The sequence below is a fragment of the Pseudophryne corroboree genome, chromosome 3 (assembly GCF_028390025.1).
Source record: "Pseudophryne corroboree isolate aPseCor3 chromosome 3, aPseCor3.hap2, whole genome shotgun sequence".
Taxonomy (NCBI): domain Eukaryota; kingdom Metazoa; phylum Chordata; class Amphibia; order Anura; family Myobatrachidae; genus Pseudophryne; species Pseudophryne corroboree.
In genome coordinates this window covers 767,667,967-767,685,064 of record NC_086446.1, presented here as the reverse complement: position 1 = coordinate 767,685,064, position 17,098 = coordinate 767,667,967, and positions in this window count along the sequence as shown.

Here is a 17,098-nt window from a genome sequence, read left to right as displayed (position 1 = left end):
CCCGGACATGTGCAGCGCACTGTGCCCTACGGGAAAGCGTTTCGTGTGCCACTCAGTGACCTGAAGAAGGATGATCTTGTATTTGTTTCCAGCTGCTGCCAGTAAGACATCATACATCATCTATATCTATCTGTGTTCCTGTATAGTATGAGAGAGGTCAGCGTTCCTTATTGTACTGTAAGTAGGGGCCAGTAATTATTGTCATTAAGCCACAAGGAGGCAGCAGCCGCTGGTCACAGTCATCTATGAGATCTCCTTGGATAATAAATTGGATCCCAAGCATTAGCAAGAATCATGATAGGACACAGCCGCCTATATACAATGATTATGACCACTCTCCTCCCCTGTAGTCTATGTGAATGTTACAAAATGTTATTTTTTTCTATATAATATATTGTTCTTTAAAGCAGAATTAGATGTTTCCTTGAGTTATTTATATATTGTAGTCCCATATTACTGGCTGCTGGGAAATTGCGGTAATTGCCCCCAAGGGGCACCTGCAGTGGTGACTGGGGATGGTGAAATGAGCAGAGTCAGGGAATAGTGTGAGTGGCCACTCACGTGTCTTCCTAGTCCCCCTCCTGCCAGATGAGGGCGGGATGTAATGAAGTCCGAGCTTGGCGGTTGTGCGGGATACTGGCAAAATGCTGACTTTTTTTTTAAAGGGGCAATCATTAAAAAGGCTAAATTATGCCTTGTAAATGATTGCCCTTTAAAAAACGTCCGAGTCCAGCCGGCATCCTGCTCAGACATCGTACTGGGACTTCATTACATCCCGGCCGTGGTCTCCAGGTAACATAACTCTTCCAGTGCAGAATAGGCAGCTGCAGTATAACTGGGGAGATGACTCTATGGGGATCTGGGATACAGACACTGTCGGGGTAACGATTCTCTCTCTTTATAGTGGGGCTCCTGACACTGCTGGAACACTGCATAAGCTGCTCCATATCATCATGGCTGATTTGCCTAGGGGCTATGCTAAGATAACTGAGTATGAGCGCACCTATGAGGACGAGGTATGTGATGGCATAGCCGGCATTATTACAGTGTGTAACATACAGTTCTGCTTGTATTCCCTTTTTACCTTTTCTTTTGAGGTATAAATGTGTTTAACCCTATAAAATGTACATTTATTTCTCTGACGTCCTAGTGGATGCTGGGACTCCGTAAGGACCATGGGGAATAGCGGCTCCGCAGGAGACAGGGCACAAGAATAAAAGCTTTAGGATCAGGTGGTGTGCACTGGCTCCTCCCCCTATGACCCTCCTCCAAGCCTCAGTTAGATTTTTGTGCCCGAACGAGAAGGGTGCAGGCTAGGTGGCTCTCCTGAGCTGCTTAGAATAAAAGTGTATTTTAGGTTTTTTATTTTCAGTGAGTCCTGCTGGCAACAGGCTCACTGCATCGTGGGACTAAGGGGAGAAGAAGCGAACTCACCTGCGTGCAGAGTGGATTGGGCTTCTTAGGCTACTGGACATTAGCTCCAGAGGGACGATCACAGGTTCAGCCTGGATGGGTCCCGGAGCCGCGCCGCCGGCCCCCTTACAAAGCCAGAAGAGCGAAGAGGTCCGGTGAAATCGGCGGCAGAAGACGGTCCTGTCTTCAGACTAAGGTAGCGCACAGCACCGCAGCTGTGCGCCATTGCTCTCAGCACACTTCACACTCCGGTCACTGAGGGTGCAGGGCGCTGGGGGGGGAGCGCCCTGAGACGCAATATAAACAGATAATACCTTAGGTTGGCAAAAGAATACATCACATATAGCTCCTGGGCTATATGGATGTATTTTAACCCCTGCCATTTTTACAGAAAAGAGCGGGAGATAAGGACGTCGTGAAGGGGCGGAGCCTATCTCCTCAGCACACAAGCGCCATTTTCCCTCACAGCTCCGCTGGAAGGACGGCTCCCTGACTCTCCCCTGCAGACCTGCTACAGAATCAGGGTAAAAAAGAGAAGGGGGGGGCACTATTGGCAGCTAAAAATAATATAAACAGCAGCTATAAGGGAATAACACTTATATAAGGTTATCCCTGTGTATATATATATATAGCGCTTGGTGTGTGCTGGCAGACTCTCCCTCTGTCTCTCCAAAGGGCTAGTGGGGTCCTGTCCTCTATCAGAGCATTCCCGGTGTGTGTGCTGTGTGTCGGTACGTGTGTGTCGACATGTATGAGGAGGAAAATGATGTGGAGGCGGAGCAATTGCCTGGGTTAGTGATGTCACCCCCTAGGGAGTCGACACCTGACTGGATGATCGTATTTAAAGAATTAAGTGATAATGTCAGCACTTTGCAAAAAACTGTTGACGACATGAGACAGCCGGCAAATCAATTAGTGCCTGTCCAGGCGTCTCAGACACCGTCAGGGGCCCTAAAACGCCCGTTACCTCAGTGGGTCGACACAGACCCAGACACAGATACTGAGTCTAGTGTCGACGGTGAGGAGACAAACGTAATGTCCAGTAGGGCCACACGTTACATGATCACGGCAATGAAGGAGGCATTGAACATTTCTGACACTACAGTACCACAAAGAAGGGTATTATGTGGGGTGTGAAAAAACTACCAATAGTTTTTCCTGAGTCAGATGAATTAAATGAGGTGTGTGATAAAGCGTGGGTTTCCCCCGACAAAAAACTGCTAATTTCTAATAAATTATTGGCACTATATCCTTTCCCGTCAGAGGTTAGGACGCGTTGGGAAACACCCCCTAGGGTAGATAAGGCGCTCACACGTTTATCTAAACAAGTAGCGTTACCGTCTCCTGATACAGCCACCCTCAAAGAACCAGCTGATAGAAGGCTGGAAAATATCCTAAAAAGTATATACACACATACTGGTGTTATACTGCGACAAGCAATCGCTTCAGCCTGGATGTGCAGTGCTGGAGTCGCGTGGTCGGATTCCCTGACTGAAAATATTGATACCCTGGATAGGGACAATATATTGTTAACTATAGAGCATTTGAAGGATGCATTACTATATATGCGTGATGCACAGAGGGATATTTGCACCCTGGCATCAAGAGTAAGTGCTATGTCCATTTCTGCCAGAAGAGCGTTATGGACGCGACAGTGGTCAGGGGATGCGGATTCCAAACGACATATGGAAGTATTGCCGTATAAAGGGGAGGAGTTATTTGGGGCTGGTCTATCGGACCTGGTGGCCACGGCAACGGCTGGAAAGTCCACCTTTTTACCCCAGGTCACTTCACATCAGCAGAAAAAGACACCGTCTTTTCAAACTCAGTCCTTTCGTTCCCATAAGTACAAGCGAGCTAAAGGCCACTCCTTTCTGCCCCGGGGCAGAGGAAGAGGAAAAAGACTGCACCATGCAGCCGCTTCCCAGGAGCAGAAGCCCTCCCCTGCTTCTGCCAAGTCTTCAGCATGACGCTGGGGCTTTACAAACAGACTCAGACATGGTGGGGGCCCGTCTCAAGAATTTCAACGCGCAGTGGGCTCACTCGCAAGTGGACCCCTGGATTCTACAGGTAGTATCGCAGGGGTACAAACTGGAATTCGAGGCGTTTCCCCCTCGCCGGTTCCTGAAGTCTGCTCTACCAAAGTCTCCCTCCGACAGGGAGGCAGTTTTGGAAGCCATTCACAAGCTGTATTCCCAGCAGGTGATAATCAAGGTACCCCTCCTACAACAGGGAAAGGGGTATTATTCCACGCTGTTTGTGGTACCGAAGCCGGACGGCTCGGTGAGACCAATTTTAAATCTGAAATCCTTGAACACTTACATAAAAAGGTTCAAATTCAAGATGGAGTCACTCAGAGCGGTGATAGCAAACCTGGAAGAAGGGGACTATATGGTGTCTCTGGACATCAAAGATGCTTATCTCCACATCCCAATCTACCCTTCTCACCAAGGGTACCTCAGGTTTGTAGTACAAAACTGTCATTATCAGTTTCAGACGCTGCCGTTTGGGTTGTCCACGGCACCTCGGGTCTTTACCAAGGTAATGGCCGAAATGATGATTCTTCTTCGAAGAAAAGGCATCTTAATTATCCCTTACTTGGACGATCTCCTGATAAGGGCAAGGTCCAGGGAACAGTTAGAAGTCGGAGTAGCACTATCTCAGGTAGTGTTACGTCAGCACGGGTGGATCCTAAATATTCCAAAATCGCAGCTGATTCCAACGACACGTCTACTGTTCCTAGGAATGATTCTGGACACAGTCCAGAAGAAGGTGTTTCTCCCGGAGGAGAAGGCCAGGGAGTTATCCGAGCTAGTCAGGAACCTCCTAAAACCAGGCCAGGTGTCAGTGCATCAGTGCACGAGGGTCCTGGGAAAAATGGTGGCTTCTTACGAAGCGATTCCATTCGGAAGATTCCATGCAAGAACTTTTCAGTGGGATCTACTGGACAAATGGTCCGGATCGCATCTTCAGATGCATCAGCGGATAACCCTGTCGCCAAGGACAAGGGTGTCTCTTCTGTGGTGGCTGCAGAGTGCTCATCTACTAGAGGGCCGCAGATTTGGCATTCAGGATTGGATCCTGGTGACCACGGATGCAAGCCTGAGAGGCTGGGGAGCAGTCACACAGGGAAGAAATTTCCAGGGCTTGTGGTCAAGCATGGAAACGTCTCTTCATATAAACATTCTGGAACTAAGGGCCATTTACAATGCCCTAAGTCAAGCGAAACCCCTGCTTCAGGGTCAGGCGGTATTGATCCAATCGGACAACATCACGTCAGTCGCCCACGTGAACAGACAGGGCGGCACGAGAAGCAGGAGGGCAATGGCAGAAGCTGCAAGGATTCTTCGCTGGGCGGAAAATCATGTGATAGCACTGTCAGCAGTGTTCATTCCGGGAGTGGACAACTGGGAAGCAGACTTCCTCAGCAGACACGACCTCCACCCGGGAGAGTGGGGACTTCACCCAGAAGTCTTCCACCTGATAGTAAACCGTTGGGAAGAACCAAAGGTGGACATGATGGCGTCCCGTCTAAACAAAAAACTAGACAGATATTGCGCCAGGTCAAGGGACCCTCAGGCAATAGCGGTGGACGCTCTGGTAACGCCGTGGGTGTACCAGTCAGTGTATGTGTTCCCTCCTCTGCCTCTCATACCAAAAGTACTGAGAATCATAAGAAGGAGAGGAGTAAGAACTATACTCGTGGTTCCGGATTGGCCAAGAAGGACTTGGTACCCGGAACTTCAAGAGATGCTCACGGAGGACCCGTGGCCTCTACCTCTAAGAAAGGACCTGCTCCAGCAGGGACCTTGTCTGTTCCAAGACTTACCGCGGCTGCGTTTGACGGCATGGCGGTTGAACGCCGGATCCTGAGGGAAAAAGGCATTCCAGATGAAGTCATCCCTACCCTGGTCAAGGCCAGGAAGGACGTAACTGCAAAACATTATCACCGCATTTGGCGAAAATATGTTGCGTGGTGTGAGGCCAAGAAGGCCCCTACATAGGAATTTCAACTAGGTCGTTTCCTCCATTTCCTGCAAACAGGACTATCTATGGGCCTAAAATTAGGGTCCATTAAGGTTCAAATTTCGGCCCTGTCGATTTTCTTCCAGAAAGAACTGGCTTCAGTGCCTGAAGTTCAGACATTTGTAAAAGGGGTACTGCATATACAGCCTCCTTTTGTGCCTCCAGTGGCACCTTGGGATCTCAATGTTGTGTTGAGTTTCCTAAAGTCACATTGGTTTGAACCACTCACCACTGTGGACTTAAAATATCTCACATGGAAGGTGACGATGCTGTTAGCCCTGGCTTCAGCCAGGCGTGTGTCAGAATTGGCGGCTTTATCATATAAAAGCCCTTACTTAATTTTTCATTCTGACAGGGCAGAATTGAGGACTCGTCCTCAATTTCTACCTAAGGTGGTTTCTGCATTTCACATGAACCAACCTATTGTGGTACCTGCGGCTACTAGGGACTTGGAGGACTCCAAGTTGCTTGACGTTGTCAGGGCCCTGAAAATATATGTTTCCAGGACGGCTGGAGTCAGAAAATCTGACTCGCTGTTTATCCTGTATGCACCCAACAAGCTGGGTGCTCCTGCTTCTAAGCAGACGATTGCTCGTTGGATTTGTAGTACAATTCAGCTTGCACATTCTGTGGCAGGCCTGCCACAGCCAAAATCGGTAAAAGCCCATTCCACTAGGAAGGTGGGCTCATCTTGGGCGGCTGCCCGAGGGGTCTCGGCTTTACAACTTTGCCGAGCAGCTACTTGGTCAGGGGCAAACACGTTTGCTAAATTCTACAAATTTGATACCCTGGCTGAGGAGGACCTGGAGTTCTCTCATTCGGTGCTGCAGAGTCATCCGCACTCTCCCGCCCGTTTGGGAGCTTTGGTATAATCCCCATGGTCCTTACGGAGTCCCAGCATCCACTAGGACGTCAGAGAAAATAAGATTTTACTTACCGATAAATCTATTTCTCGTAGTCCGTAGTGGATGCTGGGCGCCCATCCCAAGTGCGGATTGTCTGCAATACTTGTATATAGTTATTGTTACAAAAATTCGGGTTATTATTGTTGTGAGCCATCTTTTCAGAGGCTCCTTTTCGTTTTATCATACTGTTAACTGGGTTCAGATCACGAGTTGTACGGTGTGATTGGTGTGGCTGGTATGAGTCTTACCCGGGATTCAATATCCTTCCTTATTATGTACGCTCGTCCGGGCACAGTATCCTAACTGAGGCTTGGAGGAGGGTCATAGGGGGAGGAGCCAGTGCACACCACCTGATCCTAAAGCTTTTATTCTTGTGCCCTGTCTCCTGCGGAGCCGCTATTCCCCATGGTCCTTACGGAGTCCCAGCATCCACTACGGACTACGAGAAATAGATTTATCGGTAAGTAAAATCTTATTTTTAATCAATTAATAAAATTGGAACGGAAGCTCAGAGAATGCAAACTGTCAGTGCAGGCTCAGGTTCCCAGGTCACAGGCCACCATACATTACAGAGACCATCCCAATGCCCACATCCTATACAGAGAGCATACCTGATATTGACATACTATACAGACACCATCCCATTAAATAATATAATATACAGATAGCGTCCCAGTGACCACATCCTATATAGAGTGCATACCTGTTATTGATATACTATACAGACACCATCACATTAAATAATATAATATACAGATAGCATCCCAGTGAACTACATACAATACAGAAAGCATCCCAGTGACCACCGTACTATACAAGATCATTGTAGTTATTGCCCAAAAATACAGAGAACCCTCTGATGACACCATCATGTTATGTGGACGGCCGCCGTACCTGAATGGTGTGCAATCCATGTGATTTATAGCTCTTTTTTTCCCCCCTCTTATATTTTGAATACATAGTTTTGTGTCTCCATTGTCTTTATCATTTCTCGCTGGTTACCTGTTACCATAGGTGTGTAAGCCTGAACATCGACAGGAAGTTGAGGAGCCAGAGCCAGAACATCTTGAGACTATCCCCGAGTGCAGCCATTGGGTGGAAGAGAGCACGGGCTCTCCTGCTGTGATCTTGGTGGATCATGTGACGGCAGTCACCAGCATGGTCTTCCCTCGCAGGTAAGTTGCTGTCAGGTACTGTGGAATACGTGCGTCTTCCATGCTCTGGTTGCTGGGATAGATGTCAGGTCTCTTGTCTTACAAACATGTGTCCTATAGAAACATTATCTCCATATCTACCGGCACCTGGGCGGCTACAGAAGCTCCGCCTACAGTGTATATCCATGTCCTATAGGGGGAGATCATTTCCCGCAGCAGCACTGTGCTCTGTATGTATGAAGTCCTGTAAATTGGAGAACTAGAGGAATTTATTTCCTTTCTGAAGTCTTACACCCTGTACAGTGTCCTCCTTGTGAGGCGTCATTGTCATATTACACCCCTATCATCAGCCCTGGTCACTTTCATCAGATATTGGTCCAAAAGGCTTCACTATGATAACTGTATCCAGCAGAGGCCACTAACACGGCCCAGACGCTAGATAGCTACGTATCGGGAAATAATGAGATGACCATGTAGGGAAGGCGGCACAGCGGCTATGTGTTGGGAACATTCATATTTACTAAGGGTATTAGAGACCAGGGAGACCAGGGAATTTGCTAGGAGAAGAGGCTATGGCTGGTCGGCTGTTTTACAGTAAAAAAAAGTGTATGCTGTTATTTGTACATAAAATTATCTCCCACTTTATTAAAGAAAATACAAATGAAAACAAATGAACAAAATACTCCAGCTCCATCTTTCCTATCTCATGTCTCTCCAGCTTCCTGCCCCTTGTCTCTCCAGCTTCCTGCCCCTTGTCTCTCCAGCGTCCTGCCCCTTGTCTCTCCAGCTTCCTGCCCCTTGTCACTCCAGATTCCTGCCCCTTGTCTCTCCAGCTTCCTACCCCTCGTCTCTCCAGCTTCCTGCCCCTTGTCTCTGCAGCTTCCTGCCCCTTGTCACTCCAGCTTCCTGCCACTTGTCACTCCAGATTCCTGCCCCTTGTCTCTCCAGCTTCCTGTCCCTTGTCTCTCCAGCTTCCTGCCCCTTGTCTCTCCAGCTTCCTGCCCCTTGTCACTCCAGATTCCTGCCCCTTGTCTCTCCAGCTTCCTACCCCTTGTCTCTCCAGCTTCCTAACCCTTGTCTCTCCAGCTTCCTGCCCCTTGTCACTCCAGCTTCCTGCCCCTTGTCACTCCAGATTCCTACCCCTTGTCTCTCCAGCTTCCTGCCCCTTGTCTCTCCAGCTTCCTGACCCTTGTCTCTCCAGCTTCCTGCCCCTTGTCACTCCAGATTCCTGCCCCTTGTCTCTCCAGCTTCCTACCCCTTGTCTCTCCAGCTTCCTGCCCCTTGTCTCTCCAGCTTTCTGCCCCTTGTCACTCCAGCTTCCTGCCCCTTGTCACTCCAGATTCCTGCCCCTTGTCTCTCCAGCTTCCTGTCCCTTGTCACTCCAGCTTCCTGCCCCTTGTTTGTCCAGTGCCCTGTCCCTTGTCACTCCAGCTTCCTGCCTCTTGTCTCTCCAGCTTCCTGCCCCTTGTCTCTCCAGCTTCCTGCCCCTTGTCACTCCAGCTTCCTGCCCCTTATCTCTCCAGCTTCCTGCCCCTTGTCTCTCCAGCTTCCTGCCCCTTGTCACTCCAGCTTCCTGCCCCTTGTCTCTCAAGCTTCCTGCCCCTTGTATCTCTAGCTTCCTGCCCCTTGTCACTCCAGCTTCCTGCCCCTTGTCACTCCAGCTTCCTGCCCCTTGTCTCTCCAGCTTCCTGCCCCTTGTCTCTCCAGCTTCCTGCCCCTTGTCACTCCAGCTTCCTGCCTCTTGTCTCTCCGGCTTCCTGCCCCTTGTCACTCCATCCCCCTGCCTTTCCAGCCTCCTGCCCCCTGTTATTCTGCCAACCTGATCCGTAACTCAAGCCCCCTGTCCCATCACTCCAGCCTCCTCAGTCACTGCAAAGAGCCAACCCCCTTCCCCTCCAACTTACCTTCTTATTAGCCATGGCAGCCCATCCCTGGGACATGGCCACGACACTCCCAAGACATCTGAATAGCCACCACCCAGGAGTACCCAATACATGGCCAATACATTACTCAGACCACGTGTGTCACTCAGTACCATGACTCTGGCCACATGCGCTGTGCAACTTTTTAGTTTAAAGCTATAAAACACTGACCATTTGCATATATATTAATATTGTGTCGACTAAGAATCGGGTCCTTTGTGAGACGCTTCTTCTGTACTTGCAGATGGCAAAAGTTTTTGTGTTGTTTTTTTTTTTATTACATTCACAGATCGTAGTTTTCTTTTTTAGGGAGATGATTAACAAGAAACACGCCTCTTCTGGCTGCTGGATGCTGGCAGAGCCTGATGGGATGCCTAGGGTGGAAATATAGAGGCGAGAAACAACCATGAAAGTCACACATCTCTAGTCCTGTATCTAATGTCTCTCTTTTTTTTTTTTCAACCATGTATCTAATTTCATTTTTCAAATGTCATGGGTATTTTCATGTCATGTATCCAATTTCAGTTTTTTCAAGTTGTGTATCTAATTTTGTTTTTTGTTTTTTTAAAGTCCTGTTTCTAATTTCGGGTTTTTTCAAGTCCTGTTTCTAATTTCGGGTTTTTTCAAGTCCTGTTTCTAATTTCGGATTTTTTCAAGTCATGTTTCTAATTTCGGGTTTTTTCAAGTCCTGTTTCTAATTTCGGATTTTTTCAAGTCATGTTTCTAATTTCGGGTTTTTTCAAGTCATGTTTCTAATTTCATTTTTCTCATGTCGCCTAAGCTATCTCAAATTATGTATCTCAAATTATATTTATAAAAAAAAAAAATATATATATATATATATATATACACACACACACACACACAGAGAAATGCAAATAGATATGTATGTATGTGGTGTTTCTACAATAAAAGAGAGACATGTCAGTCAGTGGCTGGTGTGGTATTTGGATCTTCTATGTAATAATGTGAGTGTTTCCCATACTACTATTTGTGTGACCCATATTCATGTGTTACACAGCTCTGGAGATGTAATGTGTAATAACAGCACCCGGCGGCGTTGGGGCAGTACTGTGGGCATCTGGGCAGCTAAACTGAGCCCCACCCATCACGTGACAAGTGCTGCAATACTTGCTCTGTACTGTACCTGCCCTTTGTTGCTCACTATCATATATTGTGCATATAACACACTCACACTTACTGTAGGTGCAAGCATAATTGTGGCTGCATAGATCCGCATGATATACCATTATCCTCCCTGGGTTACATAGCATTATCTACTCATAAGGAAGATGCCATAGTGCCACACATACCCACATGCAGCAGGGTACAGTCAGGTGGAAATAGCTATTTGCTTTGCTGATGACTATAGTCCTGAGAGGTACTTTGGTGCTGATGCAGAACCTCTTTTGCTGCAGTCATGATTATGACTTTATACTATTGCTAGTAACAGGCCTGTCCCCGGCGTAGAGGCGCCTGTCCCCGGCGTAGAGGCGCCTGTCCCCGGCGTAGAGGCGCCTGTCCCCGGCGTAGAGGCGTGTATCTGATACAGGCGTGCATCTGACTGTGCAAGGACTTTCTGCGTCATTAGACACTTCCATCAGATCCATTATGGAAACTTGCTGGCACAGAATCTCCATCACAGTATGGCCTCCAATGTAGCTGATTAAACCCCTGAGCCAGTGGCGTAACTAGAAATTTTTCTCCCCCAAGCCAAAAAATTCTTCGGCGCCCCCCCCCCCCCATAATTGGCACTAGGAAAGGGACAAACATGTGCGCGCCGAAGGCGCGTGGCGCCTAAAAAGGGGCGTGGTTTTGTTTAAATGGGCGCGGCTTCGCATAAAGAGGCGTGGCATTGCAGGAATAGACTACCTTATACCCCAGTTTTGCAACCTGCACGCCCAGACGTTAGCCACCACAGGAAAGAAAAATAATCCTGATTCATGCCCCTTCCATTATTTGTCATTTTTCCTCCTTACAGTAATGCCCAGTATACATTATGCCACATACTGCAAAGGCCCTCAGACATTATGCCACACACAATAATGCACATGACACAATATGCACACACCGTAATGCCCCCGACACATTATGCCACACACCGTAATGTCTGTGACACATTATGACAGGAATCGCAATGCCCGTTATACATTATGCTACACACTGCAATGCCCCTGATACATTATAGCACATACCACAATGCCCATGATATAGTATACCACACACCGCAATGTCCGTGATACATTATGACACACACCGCAATGTCCGTGATACATTATGACACACACTGCAATTAACCTGAGACATTATACCACATACCACAATGCCCATGATATAGTATACCACACACCGCAATGTCCGTGATACATTATGACACACACCGCAATGCCCGTTATACATTATGCCACACTGCAATGACCCTAAGACATTATACCACATACCACAATGCCCGTGATATAGTATACAGACACCGTAATGCCTGACACATTATGCCACACACCGCAATGCCCATTATACATTATGCCACACACTGCAATGACCCTGAGACAGTATACCACATACCACAATGCCCGTGATCTAGTATACCATACACCGTAATGCCTGTGACACATACCGCAATGCCCGTTATACCCTATGCCACACTGCAATGCCCCTGAGACATTATACCACATACCACAATGCCCGTGATATAGTTTGCCACACACCGTAATGCCTGTGACACATTCTGACACACACCGCAATGTCCGTGATACATTATGCCACACACCGTAATGCCCATTACACATTAAGTCCTACATTAAGGCTTCTAATTACTTTTAAATTACCTGCTCGTTGCCAGGGGTTTCATGCTCTTGGTTCCATGCACAGTGCCAGGGGTTTTCATGCTCAGGGTGTCATGCTCGTTGCCAGGTGTTTCATGCACTCGGTGTCATGCTCGTTGCCAGGGGTTTCATGCACTGGGTGTCATGCTCATTGCTAGGGGGTAGTGCTTGTTGCTAGGGCTGTGCTCCCAGTGCCACATATGTCCTCAGTGCCAGATATTCCCCCACGGTGCCAGGTACTCACATGCCCCCAGTGCCAAATATAGCCTCTCCCCCCAGTGCCACATATGCCCCCAGTGCCAGATATTCCCCCACAATGCCAGGTGCTCACGTGCCCCCAGTGCCAAATATAGCCCCCCATGTGCCAGGTACACATACAGTGCCATATATGCCCCCTCAGTGCCCCCCCAGTGCCATATATGCCCCCTCAGTGCTTCCCCAGTGCCATATATGCCCCCTCAGTGCCCCCCAGTGCCATATATGCCCCCTCAGTACCCCCCAGTGCCATATATGCCCCCTCAGTGCCCCCCCAGTGCCATATATGCCCCCTCAGTGCCCCACCAGTGCCATATATGCCCCCTCAGTGCCTCCCCAGTGCCATCTATGCCCCCTCAGTGCCCCCCAGTGCCATATATGCCCTCAGTGCCCCCCAGTGCCATATATGCCCCCTCAGTGCCATATGTGCCCCCCCGCAGTGCCATATATGCCCCCTCAGTGCCATATATGACCCCTCTGTGCCCCCCCAGTGCCATATATGCCCCCTCTGTGCCCCCCCAGTGCCATATATGCCCCCTCAGTGCCCCCCAGTGCCATATATGCCCCCTCAGTGCCCCCCAGTGCCATATATGCCCCCTCAGTACCCCCCCAGTGCCATATATGCCCCCTCAGTGCCCCCCCAGTGCCATATATGCCCCCTCAGTGCCATATATGCCCCCTCAGTGCCTCCCCAGTGCCATATATGCCCCCTCAGTGCCCCCCAGTGCCATCTATGCCCCCTCAGTGCCCCCCAGTGCCATATATGCCCTTAGTGCCCCCCAGTGCCATATATGCCCCCTCAGTGCCCCCCGCAGTGCCATATATGCCCCCTCAGTGCCATATATGACCCCTCTGTGCCCCCCCAGTGCCATATATGCCCCCTCAGTACCCCCCAGTGCCATATATGCCCCCTCAGTGCCCCCCAGTGCCATCTATGCCCCCTCAGTGCCCCCCAGTGCCATATATGCCCTCAGTGCCCCCTCAGTGCCATATATGCCCCCTCAGTGCCCCCCGCAGTGCCATATATGCCCCCTCAGTGCCATATATGACCCCTCTGTGCCCCCCCAGTGCCATATATGCCCCCTCAGTGCCCCCAGTGCCATATATGCCCCCTCAGTGCCATATATGCCCCTCAGTGCCACCCCAGTGCCATATATGCCCCCTCAGGCCATATATGCCCCCTCAGTGCCCCCCCCCTGTTCCATATATGCCCCCTCAGTGCCCCCTCAGTGCCATATATGCATACCTCCCACAGTGTCCCGCGATGGGGGGGGCAGTTGGGAGGCTCCTACAGTCACTGCTCTGCATAGCAGAGCAGTAGTGAATAGACGCTGTGCGCATGCGCACAGCGTCTATTCAGCGCAGACAGTGGGAGAGAGGACATGCCAGCAGCTCACAGAGCGCTGGGCATGCCCCCTCAGTGACGAAACGGGGGCGTGGCCCGCGATCGCGGGTCCTCCGCGAAGCCACGCCCCCTTTTCATATGACACGCCCCCCGACACGCCGGAGACTCAGAGGGACACAGGAGAGGCGCACGCTGTGCCCTCCGTGTCCCTACTTCACAGCGGGGGGCTAGTGACAACAGATTGACATGCGGACGTTCGTCCGCATGTCAATCTGCTCTAAATCAGTGGCGGCGCCCCCGCAGCCCCTCGCCCCCAAGCCACCGCGAGGGCTGCGGGGGCAGTAGTTACGCCACTGCCCTGAGCTCAGAACCTGTTATGCAACACACGTGTAACACGCTCATCACACAGCGCATCTCCATGTGTGTGACAGCCACCACCCAGGAACACCCAATACTGCTCCTCTGTACAGTATATACTGTCACGCTCGGCGTAAGTTGGGGTTCCGACAACTGAGTTTTGGCTGAAGGGACAGCTACCTGTGAGGAGAGTAAACGAGGTGGCTGAATGTAATTCCTCCTCATGGGGTGGCAGCCTAACTAAGTGTTAACGTTGGCCGGAGGGCATAAAGAAAAGGAGGACTTCGTAGGGAGATAACTGTAGTTTTAATGAATAATCAGGCTGTACACGAATATTGGAGCAATGGAAGAAACTGGAAGAATTAGAGTCTATGGTTAAATAACTTGAAGAGTGAAGCTGAAGAACTCCGGTAAAGAAGAACTGAAGACTGTGTTTTATGATAAAAGACGAGGCTGAAGAACTTGGACTTTGAAGATATGAAGACTGTGGTTTGTAATTGAAAGACTAGGCTGAAGAACTTGGACTTTGAAGAAATGAGGACTGTGGTTTGTGATTGAAAGACGAGGCTGAAGAACTTGGACTTTGAAGAAATGAGGATTGTGGTTTGTGATTGAAAGACGAGGCTGAAGAACTTGGACTTTGAAGAAATGAGGACTGTGGTTTGTGATTGAAAGACGAGGCTGAAGAAATTGGACTTTGAAGAAAGGAAGACGTCTGCGGGAACCGCCGTTAGCACCTGGAGCTCCTCTACGACCTGGGACCCCGTGAGCGCTTCCACGAGTGGCAACGGACTTAGACAGCAGAACTGCAGCAGCGTTTAGGTAACCGATGGATGAGAGCAACCAGTACCAGGGAACCAGAAGTAACCTGGGAGCACAGAGCTGGAGAACCTTTCACAAGGAGGTAACATAAAGCACTGGCACTCTCCCTCTGAGCCAGCCCCCTTTTGTAAGGGGAGAACACGCAGGATTGGCTGGACACAGATTGGGAACTTCATTGGTAATACTCTGGTCTCCAACATGGCTGCCCCCAGCACAGGAGACATACTTAGCTGTTAGCACACAGCTTTAGCCAGCTTCTGTCTCTGACACACTATACTGTGTCACCACTAGAGGACCTTACCGTAGCGATCCCCGCCGCAGCGCCCGGATCTCCAGACCGTCGGCCCCCGGCCCTTGGCAGCCGCACATCCGTCCAGAAGGACCCGCCGCCAGCAGCTCCCTGCCGCTGCAGCCGCGCCAACCAGTGGGAAGGTAACCCGCGAAAGCACCCGCCGGAGGTAAGGCTCCAGAGCCTGACACATACATACCGCAGGACGCATGGACTGTGCAGCTCACTAGTGATTAGATGCAGGCGCAGTTATTATTACACATCAGCCACCAGCACACATATCACCACTGCCTGTGACCCAGAACCGGGCCCTTTACCTGCATAGAGAGACGATGTAACGACGCGCCCAGTGCTTTTACATGAGACCAATGTAGTATCGTACAGTCAGTAAAACCTCTCCACATGGCATCATACAGTACGTGTGTTACAGTCTCAGTGATGAGTATAACATGTATTGCCAGAGCCATGCAAAGCTTTCCACTGTATATGGGGTAATACATGTCATATCCATGGGCAAGGGGGTTTCCTTCAGCGCTTGTCAGCACCCAGAAAGCCATTTCTTTGGCACAAATGCGTATCTTATAATGAACCGAGCGTCTTTTCTGCGCATGCACAAAACTCCGATGGCATGAACCATTGATGGTATGCCATAGTATAGTTACATACCATCAATGGTTTCTAATGAGTTTCTCATCAATGTAGAACATAACAATGACCATCCCTAGATCCCTAGCCTTGCTTCTGTATAGTCAGACATTGCTTGCAGAGCTGGGGGGCGGGGCCACACCACGGGCAGTAACGCTGCACAGAAAGGGAGCTAGTAGAGGCATGCCTCTGAGTGTGGGGGCGGGCCTTGTGCACTGATGGACACTTGGATGTGTCATGTGACCAGGAAGTGCACTCTAGTCGGAGCTCAGACGGCAGAAGCAAGAGAAAACATATGGATGCAGGTAGGAGACTCAATGGGCACTGTAGCTTAGTGTAATGAAGGGAGCGTTACATGAGTAGGGGGTGAGATAGGCTCCCAGTGTTCAGACCCATCCCCATGTGTGCCTCCCCAGCCACCTCGCCGTAGGTCACTGGGGTACTCAATTGTTCAGTGTCGGACAAACTGGTCGATGTGGAGTCGGATCTCCTGTGGCTTGGACAGGTATATACTCAGCTGTATAATATAAACATTATAGCTTAATGGAATCCTATGATGTAGCAGTTTCTACTCTATGTTCGTACATAATAAGTAAATAAACTACTGTAAATGAAAATTGATTATGGCGCCTTTGTCACATGCGGCCACTAGAAGAGCTTCAGTCCGTCCCTGCCTGTTACTGACATAGATCTTGCAACTAGCATGGGGCAAGGGAAACTAATAATGATGGTGGTGGGTGTGGCCAGGAAAACAGTGGGCGGAGCTGCTTCCCACTTGATGCTGCAATTAGACCTACAGATCCTCATGTTAGCAGTATAGAAACTCGCATTAGCATAAGGTAGTAACTCACCTCCATGGGATAAAACAGCCTGTCAGAGTGTGCAATTTATACAGCATACATTAGGCCATTTCTATTTGCAATTATTATTTTTTTGGGGGTGGGGTTTGTTCTGCTTGCCCATCCGCCGGCCATCCAACAGCCGGTATCCTGCTATCGGTATTGTGACCGGCGGTCTCCTGACCACCGGTCACACATAACCAATGCATGGTAACAATGTGTGTTTTGCTGTTATTATTGGTCATCTATATAATACTCTGCTTACATGTTCCAAAATATTACGCCACGTGGAAAGAGCCCGTCA